At 36.9% G+C, this 16,681-nt stretch overlaps 1 long non-coding RNA gene across 5 annotated transcripts in view; it reads right to left on the bottom strand.

Annotated features, from left to right (window-relative positions):
* The window catches only part of LOC140604915 (uncharacterized), a 50,392-nt gene that overhangs the window by 20,059 nt on the left and 13,652 nt on the right, over positions 1-16,681 (bottom strand). For 3 of the 5 annotated variants that reach the window (XR_012007735.1, XR_012007732.1, XR_012007731.1), the window contains exons 2-3: positions 7,927-8,046; positions 4,674-4,834 (exon numbers count right to left, since the gene is read on the bottom strand). The exons of 1 other annotated variant lie outside the window; for it this stretch is intronic. This is a non-coding gene — a long non-coding RNA (uncharacterized lncRNA). The remainder of the gene's footprint in view (positions 1-4,673; positions 4,835-7,926; positions 8,047-16,681) is intronic. One more of the 5 variants, XR_012007733.1, reaches the window with a different exon arrangement.

Raw genomic sequence — 16,681 nt, 5'->3', positions numbered from 1 at the left:
GTCAGCCTTTCCAATCACCTTCTAGTACTCCACACTTCTGTATGAACAGACAGCTAAAGAAGCAAGACAGATAGATACAAAAGCAAACAGGAAAAACAAAGCCCAACTTAGAGAATCAGAGAGCAGGCAAGGAGAAAAAAACCTGGGTGGAGGGTGGGGAGGTAGGGTAGGGAGGACTAACATTAACATCCTCAGAGAGGTAAGACAATGTTCAAAAAACAAGAAGGGTATGCTTTTAAAAGAAACAGTAGGAGAATAAAAAACAGCCCTTAGTGGGGCACCTGGGTAGTCGGTTAAGTGTCTGCCTTTCACTTGGGTCATGTTCTCAGGGTCATGGGATCAAGTCCCACACTGGGATCCCTGCTCAGTGGGGAGTCTGCTTCTCCTTCAGCATCTCCCTCTCCCTCTGTGTGCTCTCTTTCAGATAGATAGATAGATAGATAGATAGATAGATAGATAGATAGATAATATATCTTTTTTAAAAAACAGCCCTTCGAAATTATTTTTTTTATTTTTAAAGATTTTATTTATTTATTCATGAGAGACACACACACACACAGGCAGAGACATAGGCAGAGAGAGAAGCAGGCTCCATGCAGGGAGCCTGATGTGGGACTCCATCCCAGGTCTCCAGGATCATGCCCTGGGCCAAAGACAGGTGCTCAACTGCTAAGCCACCCAGGCGTCCCAGCCCTTAGAAATTAAAATCATGTTAGTGGAAATGAAAAACTCAATGAAATATTAGAAAAGTAAGTTTTCAAAATTTCCCAAAATGTAGAGAAAAAAGGCAAAATGAGAGAGAAAAAGTGAGAAAATAAGATCTGTCCAGTGGGTCTCAAAACTAAATAATAGAAAATCTAGAAAAAGAGAAAATGTAGAGGCAGAAATCAGAAATTAAAATAATTTGAGATATACTCAGAACTGAAGAACAAATTGTTCAGTTGAAAGCCCCACTGAGTGAATTTCAGAAATTTGGAAACCTGAAAATTTCAGTCATCACTAGTAGGTGGGAACAGTTGTCAATGGTGCAGAGTGGGGAGGGGTACAGAGTCTGGCAAAATTGATTAATAAGATTCATACTAAGATATATCACTGTGAAATTTCAGAACAATGGGAACAAAGAATTCTACAAGCTTCTAGAGTAGAAAACTAAGACTCTTTTGTTTTAAAAAGAAAAAGGGTAGAATTTTTAATATGATGTTTTGGTTTGTTTTCTAAAGTTACTTATGTTAGTTCTTTTCTACTCCACTCCCTTCAGTGTGCTTATGTTATTTATTCATAATACGTTTAGATTCTTTTTTTTTATCATTTATATTCCATTTTGGGTTTCCTTTGCAGTCTGGTTGAATTTTTAAAATTTACATTAAGGTGTGTTTTTATTTATTTATTTCACCATGACAAGTGTACTCTTTAATCCCACCCCCTATTTCCCAGATGCTCCCAACCACCTTCCCTCTGATAACCATCAGTCTGTTCTCTAGAGTTAAGAGTGTTTCTTGGTTTGTCTCTCTTTTTTCTTCCATGTATTTGGTTTTTTTCTTAAATTCCACATATGAGTGTAATCACATGGTATTTATCTTTCTCTGATTGACTTATTTTGCTTAGCATAATACTCTCTACTCCATCCATGTTGTTGCAAATGGCAAATTTCATTTTTTATGCCTGAATAATATTCCATTTTACACACACACACACACACACACATATCATATCACATCACATCACATCTTCTTTATCCATTAATCAGTCGATGGACACTGGGCTGCTTCCATAGTTTGGCCAATGTAAATAATGCTGCTATATACCTAGAGGTGCATGTATCCCTTTGAATTAGTGTTTCTGTATTTATTATTATTTTTTTTTTTTTGGTAAATACCCAGTACTATGATTCCTGAGTCATAGGGTAGTTCTATTTTAAATTTTTTGAGGAACCTCCATACTGTTTTCCACAGTAGCTGTACCAATTTGCATTCTCACCAACAGTTCAAGTGTTTCCCTTTCTCCACATCCTCACCAACACTTGTTGCTTCTTGTGTTTTTGATTTTAGCCATTCTGACAGATATATCTCATTGTAGTCTGATTTGCATTTTCCTGATGATGAGTGATGCTGAGCATCTTTTTATGTGTCTGTTGGCCATCTGGATGTCTTCTTTGGAGATATGCCTGTTTGTGTTTTCTGCCCATTTTTAAATTGGATTATTTGTTTTTTGGGTATTGAGTTATATAAGTTCTTTGTAGATTTTGGATACTAACTCTTTATCAGATATGTCATTTGCAATTATCTTTTCCCATTCCCAAGGTTGCCTTTTAGCTTTGTTGACTGTTTCCTTCTCTCTGCAGAAGCTTTTTATTTTGATGTATCCCAATAGTTCTTTTTGATTTTATTTCCTTTGCCTCAGGAGACATATTTAGAAAAATGTTGTTACAGCCAATGTCAGAGGGATTACTATCTGTGCTCTCTTCAAGGATTTTTATCCTTTCCAGTCCCACATTTAGGTCTTTAATCCATTTTGAGTTTATTTTTGTGTATGGTGAAAGAGGTCCCATTTCATTTTTTACATTGGCTGTTCAGTTTTCCTAACACCATTTGTTGAAGAATGTCTTTTTTTTTTTTAAGATTTTATTTATTTATTCATGAGAGACAGAGAAAGAGACAGAGACAGAAACACAGGCAGAGGGAGAAGCAGGCTCCATGTAGGGAGCCTGACATGAGACTCAATCTTGGGTCTCCAGGATCAGGCCCTGGGGCGAAGGCAGCGCTAAACTGCTGAGCCACACAGGTTGCCTTGAAGAATGTCTTTTTCTCTTTGTATATTCATTTCTTCTTTGTTGAGGAGTAATTGGCCATATAATTGTGGGTTTATTTCTGGGTTTTCTGTCCTAGTCTATTGATCTACATCTCTATTATTATGCTGGTATCATACTATTTTAATTGCTGCCACTTTGACATATAACTTGAAATTTGGAACAAATCTGATACCTCCAGTTTTGTTTTCCTTTTCCAAGATTGCTTTGGCTATTCAAGGTCTTTTGTGGTTTCATATATGTTTTAGGATCGTGTGTTCTAGTTCTGTGAAAAATGCTGTTGATATTTTGATAGGGATTGCATTAAATGTGTACATTGCTTTGAGTGACATTGACATTTTAACAATATTTATTCTTCCAACCCATGAGCATGGAACATCTTTCCATTTCTTTGCATTATCTTGAATTTCTTTCATCAGTGTTTTATAGTTTTCAGAGTACAGGTCTTTCACCTCTTTAGTTAAGTTTATTCCTAGATATTTCATTGGTTTTGGTGCAACTGGGATTCTTTTCTTATTTTCTCTTTCTGCTGCTCCATTATTAGCGTATAGGAGTGCAACAGATTTCTGCAGGTTGATTTTGTATCCTGAGACTTTACTGAATTATTTATCAGTTCATTTATTCATTTATCAATTCATCTATCATTTATCAGTTCTACTATATGTATTTTATATATAGTATCATGCCATCTGCATGTAGTGAGTTATATGTTTTTCTTACCAATTTGGATGCCTCATATTTCTTTATGTTGTCTAATTGTTTTGGCTAGGATTTCCAGGACTATGTTGAATAAAAGTGGATATCCTTTGTTCCTGGAAGGGTCTCCTCATGATCTTGGTTTCTCTGGACCCTGCTCTGAAATGAGAAAATTATTCTCCCTTCCATCTACCTCCAGCATTTTTTCAAACTGCTGGTTCTATGCTGTATCTACATGGGCTGTTTGCCATGCTGTCTCTTTAAATGGCAGGGCTCTGTTTCCTAATATCATCCAGGCTCTCCCAGAGCTGAGCTCTCTGACTTTTAAAGTTCCAGGCTTGGGTCACCTGCATTGCTCAGTCTGTTAAGTGTCTGCCTTGGCTCAGGTCATGATCCCAGGGTCCTGGGATCAAGCCCTGCATTGGGCTCCCTGCTCAGAGGGGAGCCTGCTTCTTAGTCTCCCTCTGCCTGCTGCTCCTCCTGCTTGCGCTCTCTCTCAATCTGTGTCGAATAAATAAATAAATAAAATCTTAAAAAAATAATAAAGTTCTAGGCTTTAAGTACCCCTGGTTTTCAGAACTCATGAAATCCAGCCCTTCTCATTTTCAAAGGCAAATATTATGGAGATTTGTCCTTCTGGTTCATGGACTCGCTGGTGTGAAAAAGTCTGTTTTCTACCCCTTCTCCACGCCTCTCCTTCTCTTCTGTTGAGAGTGTCTGTTTAGCTCCTAAACCATGTCTTCACCCTTCCTACCTTCTTTGATGCAGCCTCTTCCCTGAATTTAGTTGTGGAGTCTGTTCTGCCAGTCTTTGGGTCATTTTCTGGGTTATGTAAGATGCTGTGGATGCTATCTAGTTGTATTCATGGGATGAGGCGAGTTTAGAGTCCTCCTCTACCATCTTCCAGCCAACCGCCTGGATTCGGATGGTTTTGATTTCTTCCTAGAAACTGCGAGTGAAAAGACTACAGAGCATCGCCTTCAAGATTCTGAGAGAAAATTACTTTCTTATATTTTATTTTATACCCAGTTCATTTATCAATTATGTATGAAGATAGATTAAAATTATTTTCAGGCTTACAAAATCCCCCCAGATTTGCTTCCTATGCACTCTCTCCTTAAGAAGCTCTCAAGGAAAAAAAAAAAAAAGAAGCTCTCAAGGAAAGGGGCACCTGGGTGGCTCAGTGGTTGAGCGGCTGCCTTCAGCTCAGGATGTGATCCTGGGGTCCTGGGATTGAGTTCCGTGTTGGGCTCCCTGCGTGGAGCCTGCTTCTCCTCTGCCTATGTCTCTGCTTCTCTCTCTCTCTGTCTCTCATGAATAAATACATAAAATCTTAAAAAAAAGAAAAAAAAAGATAAAGAAGAAGCTCTCCAGGAAAAAAGAGGATTTAGCTAAGAACCAGGAAAGATAAGAGAAAAAAGAAGATTCCATACAAGAGACATAAATGGAATCCAGAGAGGTACCATGAAAAGAGGTTCTAGGATAACAGCTACACACTAGATGTGAGGGCAAGCTATCCAGTGTATTCAAAAGAAACATATTGAAAGTTATAATTTCCAATATCCCTGTTGCCATTGTTCCATGTCTTTAACCTGAGGACAGAATAAGTCTGATACCGATTCCTACCCAACCTTGACTTAATGTAACCCTCTGCTAATGAATTGCTGCTGTTGTCTCTGTCCAGCTGCCTGAGTCTGATGAAGACACTTACTTCATTCCACATAAGTGGTCTGCTTTGATCTATTGATGAGCACTAGAGGTGGTTCATAAGCATAGAATCTGAAAATACATAGCAACATATTCTCTCTGACATATTTCTGCCATGCATCCTAACACTGACCCTTTCTTTACACTACTCAGTTTCTACCTGTTACTCCATTTTCCAAAACACTGTGTTGTTTAGTTTAGAAATAGATGGAATATTGTAAAGTAAGGAAATTATAAACACAGAAGAGCAGTTACTTGGAAGTTGGGGAGGAAGACACACAAAAAAAGTTAAAAGTGCCAGTAATATTCTATTTATTAACCTGAACATGTTTAGGGGTGTGCATGTGTGAGAGAGAGAGAGAGAGAGAGAGAGATGTAGATGTTCATTGTAATATTTTTCTGCAAGTTATACACATATTATATTATTTATATATATTTTATATCTGGGTGTTTGCTATATTCACAACAAAAATTTCTTTTAAAAGAGAGCAAAATTACTGGCACTTTGCTCAAAAGTTCTTTTTACTTAATCAAGAATTTATAGAAACTGGCAGATAATTTAAAGCAATTTTTTTTCCACAAGGAATTTTAATGGTCCTTCTAAAATCCATTTTTAAATGCTCAACTAGTTCCATATGGCTGGAGGAAGGATGAATGTAATAGAGTACAGGAGATGAATTTCTAGAGGCAGACAATGCCAAATCATGAAGTGCTGTGTATGCTAAAACAATCCTGGCCTGCAGGGAGGTCTCTAACTAAACTTAGATAAGACTCACATATGTGACTTCTCCATCCCCCCAGCCTTTCTTCATCAGTGTGTCTGGAATAGATCAGGAGGTACTATGGAGCCCCAGTAACACGAAATGAGCACAGGGAAAATGTGCCAGGTTCTTAGAGCAGGTAAGTACTTTTTTTGAAAAAGAGCTCTTGGCTTGCCACTGGGCTTGGGTAGAGTTTGAACACCTGGTCATTAAACACCAAGATACCATGTAACCTAAGCTGCCTTACATGGACCAGGTGTTAGCTGGTCCAATTAGCTATTATACTGCGCCTGCCCAGAGGTACTACATCAAAAAAGGGAATTTGACCAGGTAGGGCAAACCCACATGATTCCAAACCCACTCTTATATCCCAATAAAAACAAATTCACAGGAAAAAAAAGGGGGGGGGATTTGTATGTATAATAAGGACCATGTCTGAACAGGTCCTGAAAGACAATTGTTTCAAGAGCAGATGGGTCATATTTGCTGTATGTGTACTTATGCTATATTCTGGCTCCTTGACTGTGGACACTACTGTGTCATCATGGGGAATTCCCTAAATCCAGCTGACTGAGGATGAACTATTTTGAGCCTTGTTTATTGATGGTGCTTGTGGTGTAGCCTCTCTCTCTCTCTCAGTTGTCCTAAAGCACAGCAAAGTAGAAAACTCTTCCCAGTGTGTAGAACATTAAGTAATATATGTCCTTGTCCACACCATCTAGAAGGAGAGATTACCCTGAATTAATAACCTATATCAAAGACTTGTGTCTTAAATGGATGATCAGTGACTTGGGATGACCATGATGCAGAGATTGGTAACTGTTGACAAAGAGCTTTGGGGAAGAGGTTCAAGGATAGACCTCTCAGAATGAGCCAAGAGTATGCAAGCATTTGGGTCTGGGGAAACTTTCAGAAAAACCCTCTACTATGGAGAAGGTTCATAATAATTAGTTTGGTAAGGTGACTCACTTTGTGGATGCCAGGCAACCTCCAATCATCCAGTGCTTGCTCATGAATAAAGTGGTAGTTGTGTCAAGACAGAAGCTATCAAAGCCTAATCAACATGGACTTCTTCTCACCAAAGCCAGACTTGTATAACATGGGCTAATTGCTATTGCTGAGTGGCCAACCTACCAGCAGCAACAGTCCTCAGCTCCCAGTGTGGGGGCTTCCCAGGGGAATCAGTTGTCACAGGGCAGTAGGTTAATTGCATACCATTGGACCTCTTTAGTTATGAAAGTGGCAGGAATACACCCTTGCAAGAATACTTATTCTAAATTTGGATTCATTTTCTCTGTTTGCTATCCTTCTAGCACCCCGTCAATGGACTTATGGAACACTACACTGTCATGGTACTCCCAAATATTACTTCTAAAAGAAAATCAATCTTCACCAAAAGAAGGAAAACAATGGGTTTATTTTCTCAGGATCCATTGATCTCACTATGTATGCTGTCACATAACAGTGGCTGTCTAGCTGCCCCCTAGAATGGTAGAATGGCCTATTGATGACAGGTGGGAACAAAATTGTAATTGCCTATGTGGGACAAAGTAAGAAAACAGCTTTGTAGTCAGAATGGAACTGCATATGCAAATGCATGTAGATATCAGAAAATGCAGCATTTCTAAAGTATTGCAGGTAGTTCAGGAAAGTGGAGAACAGGGAGGGCAAGACAATGGGTTCAGGAGGTAAACTTTATAGGTCTTCTGAGAAGTATGGGCTCTCTTCCATGGGTGATAAGGAGCCAAGGAAGGTTGCCATATGAGAGTGATAAGGACCAGCTCAATTTCCAGTACAATTTACAGTTTGCAGGGAAACTCTCATAATCTCTTCCCCTCCACAAGCCTTACCACCATCCCCTCATCCTCTGGAGGATAATTCATTGCACAAGAGCTGGTGGTTTCAGCATGTTTGTAAATTCTTTAATACTCCTCCCTCTGGGATGTAGAGATTCACCTTCCCCTTGAGCACAGGTTGGAGTGAGTGACTGGCTTCTAACAGTACACCATAGAATGGAACAATAATAACTTTATGGTAGAGAAGTCCTCTTAACTAAGTCATTGAGTTTAACATCACCTGAAATACATCACATTAATATCACGTAGCCCCTTATATGATGCAATGAGAAGAGCACATAATCTCTAGGTTTTTCCCAAGAGCTGGATGAAGGGCATGTAGGAGCTTTCTGTAGTATCTTTGCAATTCTTACATAAATAAAAAATTACTTCAAAATAAAACATTTTTAAAAGTTATTGGGAAGTAAGAAGTAAAAAATAAAAAAGGGATAATGCCTTTGCTTCCAAAAGATTCTCACTAAGGAAAACTTTATTTTTTATTTTTTTATTTTTTTTAAACTTTAAAGGATATATTTCAAGCAGGGTGAAATGATCATACATGGAAGGTCTGAGATTCAAGGAGGAATGAATGGTAAGCAAAGAAATTTTAAGTATTTGGGTAATTCCAAACAAATAGGGACACCTGGGTGGCTCAGTGGTTAAGCGTCTGCCTTTGGCTCAGGGCATGATCCCGATGTCCACGGACCAGGATGGAGACCCGCATACGGCTCCCCAGAGGGAGCCTGTTTCTCCCTCTGCCTATGCCTCTGCCTCTCTCTGTGTATCTCTCATGAATAAATAAAATCTTAAAAAGAAACCCGCACAAATAGCTGCTATATAAACAATTAATAATGTTTGGAGGGCTTAAAAAATAGACACAATATATCTGAAAACAATATCAAATATATCAAAAGGGGGTATCACAGTATAAATGTTCTAGGATTCTTGTCCATTCAAGAAGATGATAAGGATATTAACTTAGACATTGACAAGTATAGATATTAAAATTTTTGGCATTACCACTAAAAGAAGGATATTTAGCATTCAAATCAGTAAAGTTTTATAAAAATCTAAAAAAAATCCAAAATAAGGCAAGAAGGTTACTACAAATATAGAAAATATAGAATACATAGAAAGCACTAAATAAAATAGTAAAAGTAAACACAAACACAAATAAACAGACTAAATGCTCTAGTTAAAGACAAAATATTTTAAAATATTTTTTAAAGTTAAGATATATGGTGGCTTACAAGAGACATTTATGACATCAGGATACAGAAAGTTGAAGGAAAAGAGTAGGTAAAGATATAGCAGGCAAATAGTAACCAAAAGAAAGCCAGTATCAGACCCAATTAAGCTTTAAGGCGAAAAGTGCTGCCGGCCCTTACATTATCACAGTATGTATCAGGTTTAATTCCCTAGAATGATGTCACAATCTAAATGTGTATGCACCTAATATCATAGGCTCAAAATAACATAGCCTCAAAATACATTTGTATTTTTAAACTTGAGGGAGAATTTTAAGGGAAAATAGACAAACCATCATCATAGATTTTACAACATTATTTTCAATAAATCAAGCAAGAGAAAACACCATAAAGAAACAGATTTAAACAACAAAATTAAGAAGCCTGATCCAATAGTCCTATCCATATTATTGGTTTCCAAAATCACCTTTATCAAGCACAGTGAAATATTTATGAAAGTGATTCACATGTATGAGGTGATAAAAACAATCCTCAAATTTTAAGAGGATTAATAGCATGGGGCACTCAGCTAGCTCAATTGGAAGAGCATGCAACTCTTTTTTTTTCTTTTAAGATTGTATTTATTTGAGAGAGAGGGCATGCATGCAGGAGTGGGGAGAGGGGCAGAAGAAGGAGAAACAGATGCCCTGCTGAGCAGGGAGCCTAATAGGCACCTGGATCCCAGAACCCTGAGACCATGACCTGAGCCAAAGGTAGACACTCAATTTTCAACCAACTGAGCCACCCAGGTGCCCTGAGCATGGAACCCTTGAGCTCAGGGTTGTGGGTTTGAGCCCCATGTTGGGTGTGGAAATTATTTAAAAATAAAATCTTTATAAAGATTAATATAATTGCGAGTTATGTTCTGTAATTACAGCTTAATTAAGTTAAGAATGGCTAATAAAAGGATAACCAGAAAAATTCCCTGTATTTGAAAAATAACAAACAGGATTTTAAGTAACTCAGAAAAACATTTGGAATTTAAATGATGAAAATACCACGTATCAAAACTTAGAGAAATGTTAAATTTTCTTTTTTTAAGAAGATTCATCCATTTATTTGAGAGAGAGAAAGAGAGTGTGTGTATGCACACACATGCAGAGGGGAGCGACAGGAGAGGGCAAGAGAGAATCTCAAGCAGACTCCCTGATGAGTGAGGGGCCCTATGTAGGACTTTATCCCACAACCCCAAGATCACGACCTGAACTGAAATCACAAGTCAGCTGCTTTGCTGACTGAGCCCCTAGAAGTGTTAAATTTTTATATTAGAAAAGAAGAAAAGGTGAAAGTAAATGTGCCAAGTATCCACTCAGAGTTAAAAAACAAAAGAATAACTTTAAAGAAAATAGAAAATATTTGTGATAAGGATGAAAATCAAGGAAATCAAAAATAAACAAGAAAAATAGAAAAGATCAACAATCTAGAAGTTGTTTCTTTGAAAAGGTTTATAGTATTAATATACTTCTGCCAATACGATTCAAAGAAACAAAAATGAGAAGGCGAACATAAGTAATATTAAGAATAGTAAAGAAAACAGTTACAGATTCTATACAAATTACATGGATTATAAAAGGATATTATAAACAACACCTTGAAAATGAAAATGAAATGGACAAACTCTTAGAAAAATATATCAAAACTGGTTAAAGATTGGGACTCCTGGGTGGCTCAGCAGTTGAATATCTGCCTTTGGCTCAGGGTGTGATCCAGAATCCCGGGAATGAGTCCTGTATCAGCCTCCCTGAATGGAGCCTGCTTCTTCCTCTGCCTGTGTCTCTGCCTCTCTCTGTCTCTCATGAATAAATAAATAAAATCTTAAAAAAAAAAACTAGTTAGGGATCCCTGGGTGGCGCAGCGGTTTAGCGCCTGCCTTTGGCCCAGGGCGCGATCCTGGAGACCCGGGATCGAATCCCACGTCAGGCTCCCGGTGCATGGAGCCTGCTTCTCCCTCTGCCTGTGTCTCTGCCTCTCTCTCTCTCTCTCTGTGACTGTCATAAATAATAAAAAAAATATATTAAAAAAAACTAGTTAAAGATAGAAAACCATAACAATTTTACAATCATTAAGAAACTGAATCAGTTTCAGAAGGTCTTCTGAAGGTCTTCAGAAACATTTTCCCACAAAGGAAATAATAGATCTGAATGGTTTTATAGGTGAATTTTCCCAAATGTTTAAAAAAAATAATTCTATTTTAGGAAACTATCTAGAGAATAGAAAAATGGCCTCATTTTATGAGGCCAGCATAACTCTGATGCCAAAACAAGCAAAAATAATCAAGACAGAAAAATTATAGATCAGATTCACTCATGGACATAATCACACAAATCCTAAACGAATTATCAATGCACATATCCTGCTATTTATAAAATAATATGATATATTATGATCAAGTTGGGTTTTTCCCAGGAATGCCAAATTGATTTACCATTAGAAAAACAATATTTGCTACTCACTACCTTCAGAGATTAAGGGAGAAAATCGACAATCATGTTATTAGTTGCAGGGAAAGAATTTGACAAAATCCAACATTTGGTAATATTAAAAACTCTTAGCAATGTGGAAATAGAAGTTTTTCATACTCATAAAGAACATTCTCAAAAACTACAGTAAATATCATCCTTAATTTGAAAGCATTCCTTTTGTAAGATCAGAAACAACACAAGGGTACCAACTCTCATCCCATAAGTGATTAAAGGTTTGATACATTTCTGTAAATTAATAATAGGAGCTTTTGTTCACTCATATGTATAAAGAACAAAGAAAAACACAAGCTATGCAATAGAGAAATAGGCAAAAGACTACAACAAGAACCTCACAGAAAAGAAAATTCAAGTGGGCCAATAACCATATTAAAAAAAAAAGGTCTGTCTTATTAGTGATCAGGAAAATGCAAATAAGAATGCTATATAATAATACTAATAAGGGTTAATATCACAGACTATTTTAGTGTAATAATTATAAATGTTTAAATTCTCTCAACAATCCTATGTGATAGTATTTTAGTCATTAGTTGATATGCCCTGCACAAGAAAACTCAGGAAGTCAGACAATATAACTCCTACAACTTTGTTCTTTTCCAAAGCTGTATGACAATTCTACCTCTCTTATTTTGATAAGAATTTTAGAATCTGGGGACACTTGGGTGGTGCAGTTGGTTGAGTGACTCTTCGTTTGGGGTCATGATCTCAGGGTGGTGAGATCCAGCCCCACTCTGTGCCAAGTCTGTTTGAGTTTCTCTCTGCCCCTCCCCCTCATTCTCTCTCTCTCTCCCTGTCTCTCATAACTAAATATTTTTAATTTATTTTTTTTTAAGATTTATTTATTGATTCATTCAGAGAGAGCGAGAGAGAGGCAGAGACACAGGCAGAGGGAGAAGCAAGCTCCATGCAGGAAGCCCGATGTGGGACTCGATCCCGGGTCTCCAGGATCCCTCCCCCAGCTGCAGGCGGGGCTAAACCGCTGTGCCACCGGAGCTGCCCAACTAAATATTAAAAAAAAAAAAAAAAAAAGAATTTTAGAATCTGCTTTTAAGTCTCTACAAATGAATCCTGCTGGGATTATGATTGTGACTGCACTGAATCTATAAATTAATTTGGGAATAATTGACATCCTAATAATACTGAGTTTTCCAACCCAAGAACAAGGTATATCTTTCCATTTTCTTAGGTCTTTTAAAATTTCTCTATTGGGGTACCTGGGTGGCACAATAGGTTAAGCATCCAACTTTTGGCTTCCATTCAGGTCATGATTTCAGGATCATGAGATGAGCCTTTTGTTGGGCTCCAACTCAACTGGGTCTGCTTGAGATTCTCTCCCCCTCCCTCAGCCCCTCCTGCTCATGCTCTCTCTGAAATAAATAAATAAATCTTTAAAAATATTATCTCAGTAATATTTTTTAGTATCTAGTGAACATATCCTGCACATCTTTTGTTAGATTTACCACTGAATATTTCATATTTTTTTTGTAGAGTTTAAATTTAAGTGATTTCAGGGCACCTGGGTGGCTCGGTGGTTGAGTGTCTGCCTTTGGCTCAGGTCATGATCCCAGGGTCCTGGGATCCCACATCAGGCTCCCCGCCTGGAGCCTGCTTCTCACTCTGCCTGTGTCTATGACTCTCTGTGTCTTTCATGAAGGAAGGAAAGAAGGAAAGAAGGAAAGAAGGAAAGGAAGGACGGAAGGAAGGAAGGAAGGAAGGAAGGAAGGAAGGAAGGAAGGGAGGGAGGGAGGAAGGAATAAATTTAAGTAATCTCTACACCCAATGTAGGACTCAAACTCACAACTCCAAGATCAAAAGTCACAAACTCTTCTGACTGAGCCAGCCAGGCACCACTAAATATTTCATATTTTTGATGCTCTTGTAAAATATATTGTTCTTTAGATTTTCATCTCCAATTGTTTGTGCTGGTATATAGAAATACAGTTTATTTTTTAAAATTGTGGTAAACACACATAAAATTTATCATCTAAGCCATTTTTAAATGTCTAAGTTCTGTGCTGTTAAGTACATTCACAGTGTTGTGCAACTATAATCAGCATTTATCCACACACTCTTCATCTTGCAAGATTGGAACTCTGTACTCATTAAACAGCAGCTCCCATTTCTTCTCCCCCCTTACCCTTGGCACCCACCATTCTTTCTAAGTCTGACTACTCTTGGTTCCTCATCTAAGTGGTATCATACAGTTTTTGTCTTGGTGGCTGGCTTATTTCACTTAGCATAATTTTTCAAGTTTCATCCATGTTGTAGCATGTGTCAGAATTTCCTCCCCTTTTTAAGGGTAAATAATATTTCATTATATGTATACACTACATTTGGTTTATTCATTCATCCATCAGTGAACATTTAGGTTGCTTCTACCTCTTGGCTATTGTAAATATCACTGCTATGAATATAGACATGCAACTATCTCTTCAAGACTCTGTTTTCCATTATTTTGGCTATATCCCCAGAAGTAGGATTGCTAGCTCATGTGGTATTTTTATTTCTAATTTTTTGAGGAACCACCATACTACTTTTTACAGTGATGGCAACATTTTACCTTCCCACCAACAATGCACAAGGATTCCAATTTCTTCACACCCTGATCAACATGTGTTAGAGACATCCTAAGGGGTGTGAAGTTGTTCCTCATGGTTTTGATTTTGCATTTCTCTAATGATTGGTGATGTTGAACACCCTTTTTATATGCTTATTGGTCATTTGTATGTCTTCTTGGGAGAAATGTCAGTTAAAATCCTTTGTCCATTTTTTAACCAGACTGCTCTTGCACTTGATTTTTATATATTGATCTTATAATCTGCAAACTGGACAAACATTAATTATAGTAATTCTGGAAACTACTAGTAATTCTAGTAAATCTGTAGAATTTTCTAGATGGATAACTTGTTATTTACGTATAAAGACAGTTTTATTTCTTTCCTATCTGGATGTCTTTCTATTTCCTAGCCTTATTGACCTAACTAGAATCTAGAGCACAATGTTGAATAGAAGTAATGACAATGGATGACTTTGCTTTGACAATGTCTCAAAGAAAAAGCATTGGTCTTTATTCATTATCATGTTAATTGTAGATTTTTCATAAGTACCCTTTATTGGTGTGAGAAAGTTCCCTCCTATTCTAAATCTGCTGAGCGATTTTTACCAGGAATAGATGTGGGATTTTATCAAATGCTTTTTCTGTATCTATTGAGGTAACCATATGATTTTTCTTATTTAGTCTGCTAATGAGGTGAATTACATTGATTGAATTTCAAATGTTAAACTGGCTTGCACTCTGGGATAAATCCCAATATATTATCTGTTTTATGTACAGTCATCAAATTCAATTCACCAAAAATTTTAAGAGATTTTTAAAATCTATGCACCTGTGTTCGAGAAGGGAATTCCTTTTGTGGTCTTTGGCATTGGAATTAGAGTAATTGTATCTCAGAAAACAAATTTGAAAATATTCTGTTCCCTTCAATTTTCTGGAAGAATTTATGTGGAATTGATTTTATTTTTTAAATGTTTGGTAGAATTTACCAGTGAGACCAGATATGCCTGATTTGTAGAAGGTTTATTTATTTATTTATTTATTTATTTATTATTTATTTATTTGAGAGACCACACAAGTTGAGGGGGAGGGGCAGTGGGAGAGAGAGAGAGAGAGAGAGAAGCAGGCTTCCCATTGAGCAGGGAGCCTGACTTGGGGCCCGATCTCAAGACTCCTGGGTCATGACCCAAGCTGAAGGCAGATGCTTAACTGACTGAGCAACCCAGACACCCCGTGTGGAAAGTTTTTAAACTATAAATTACATCCCTTAAATAGAGGTAGGGTTATTCAAATGGTCTCTTTCTTCTTGTGTGACCTTTAGTAGATCATGTCTTTCAATCCAAGCTATCAAATGTATTGGCAGTTATTTATAATATTCCTTATTGTTCTTTTAATGTGTGGAGGATGTGTGGTTGTGTCTCCCCTTTCATTTTTTTATGTTGTTAATTCAAGTCTTCTTTCTTTGTCTGGCTAATTAGTTTTCTTAGAATTTAATGGTTTTTAAAATCTTTTGAACAAGCTTTTAGTTTTATTTTTTTCTATTGTTTGTCTGCTTTCCATTTCATCAATTGCAGTTCTTTATTATTTCCTTCCTTCTGCTTACAATGGAGGTTATTTGCTCTTTTTCTAATTTCTTAATGTAGATAGCTTGTTAATTGATTTGAGACATTTCTTCTCTTCTAATAGAACCATTTAATGTTCTAAATTACCTTCTTAGCTGGACTCTACATGTGTTATGTTTCTTTTCATTTTCATTCAACAAAACATTTTCTAATTTCTCTTGTAATTTCTCGTTGGATCCATATGTTCGTTAATTGGCAAATGTTTGCTGATTTTCAAAATACATTTCTGTATTAATATCTAGTTTAATTTTATTTTTATCAAAAATTATACTTTGTAAAAAAAATTATACTTTGTATATTTTTAATCCTCGTTGACTTACTGAAACGTATTTTATGACTCAGAATATAATCAATTATGGGAATACTTTGCACCAGCAGAGAATGTGGATTCTTCTGTTGTTGGGTATGATATTCTATAAATTTCAATTAGTTAACAATGCTTTCTGAGAATTATATATCATTACTCATTTTCTTTTTACGGATTTTTATCAATTACAGATATAGGAATGTTGAAATTTTTAACTATAACTATAGATTTGTCTATTTGTCTTTTCATCTATCAGGTTTTACTTCAGTATTTTGAAGGTCTACTTGTGGTTTCATATACTGTTGACCCTCAACACAGTTTGAATTGCATGAGGTTTTTTTCTTTTAATTTTTTAATTCTTTTAAAAAGAGTTTTAAAATTTATTTATGTGAGACAGAGAGAGAGAGAGAGAGAGAGGCAAACACAGACAGAGGGAAAAGCAGGCTCCCCCACAGGGAGCCCGATGTGGAACTCGATCCTGGGACTTTGGGATCATGCCCTGAGTGAAAAGCAGACACTCAACCACTGAGCCACCCAGTTTTTGTTTTTTTTTTAAAGATTGTATTTATTTATTCATGAGGGGCAGAGACACAGGCAGAGGGGGAGCAGACAGAGGGAGAAGTAAGCTTCATGCAGGGAGCCCGATGTGGGACTTGATCCCTGGTC

The sequence above is a fragment of the Canis lupus genome, chromosome 15, assembly GCF_048164855.1.
Source record: "Canis lupus baileyi chromosome 15, mCanLup2.hap1, whole genome shotgun sequence".
NCBI classification, from domain to species: domain Eukaryota; kingdom Metazoa; phylum Chordata; class Mammalia; order Carnivora; family Canidae; genus Canis; species Canis lupus.
The sequence above is the reverse complement of the archived record's forward strand: the minus strand, read 5'-3'. Positions and strand labels throughout refer to the sequence as shown.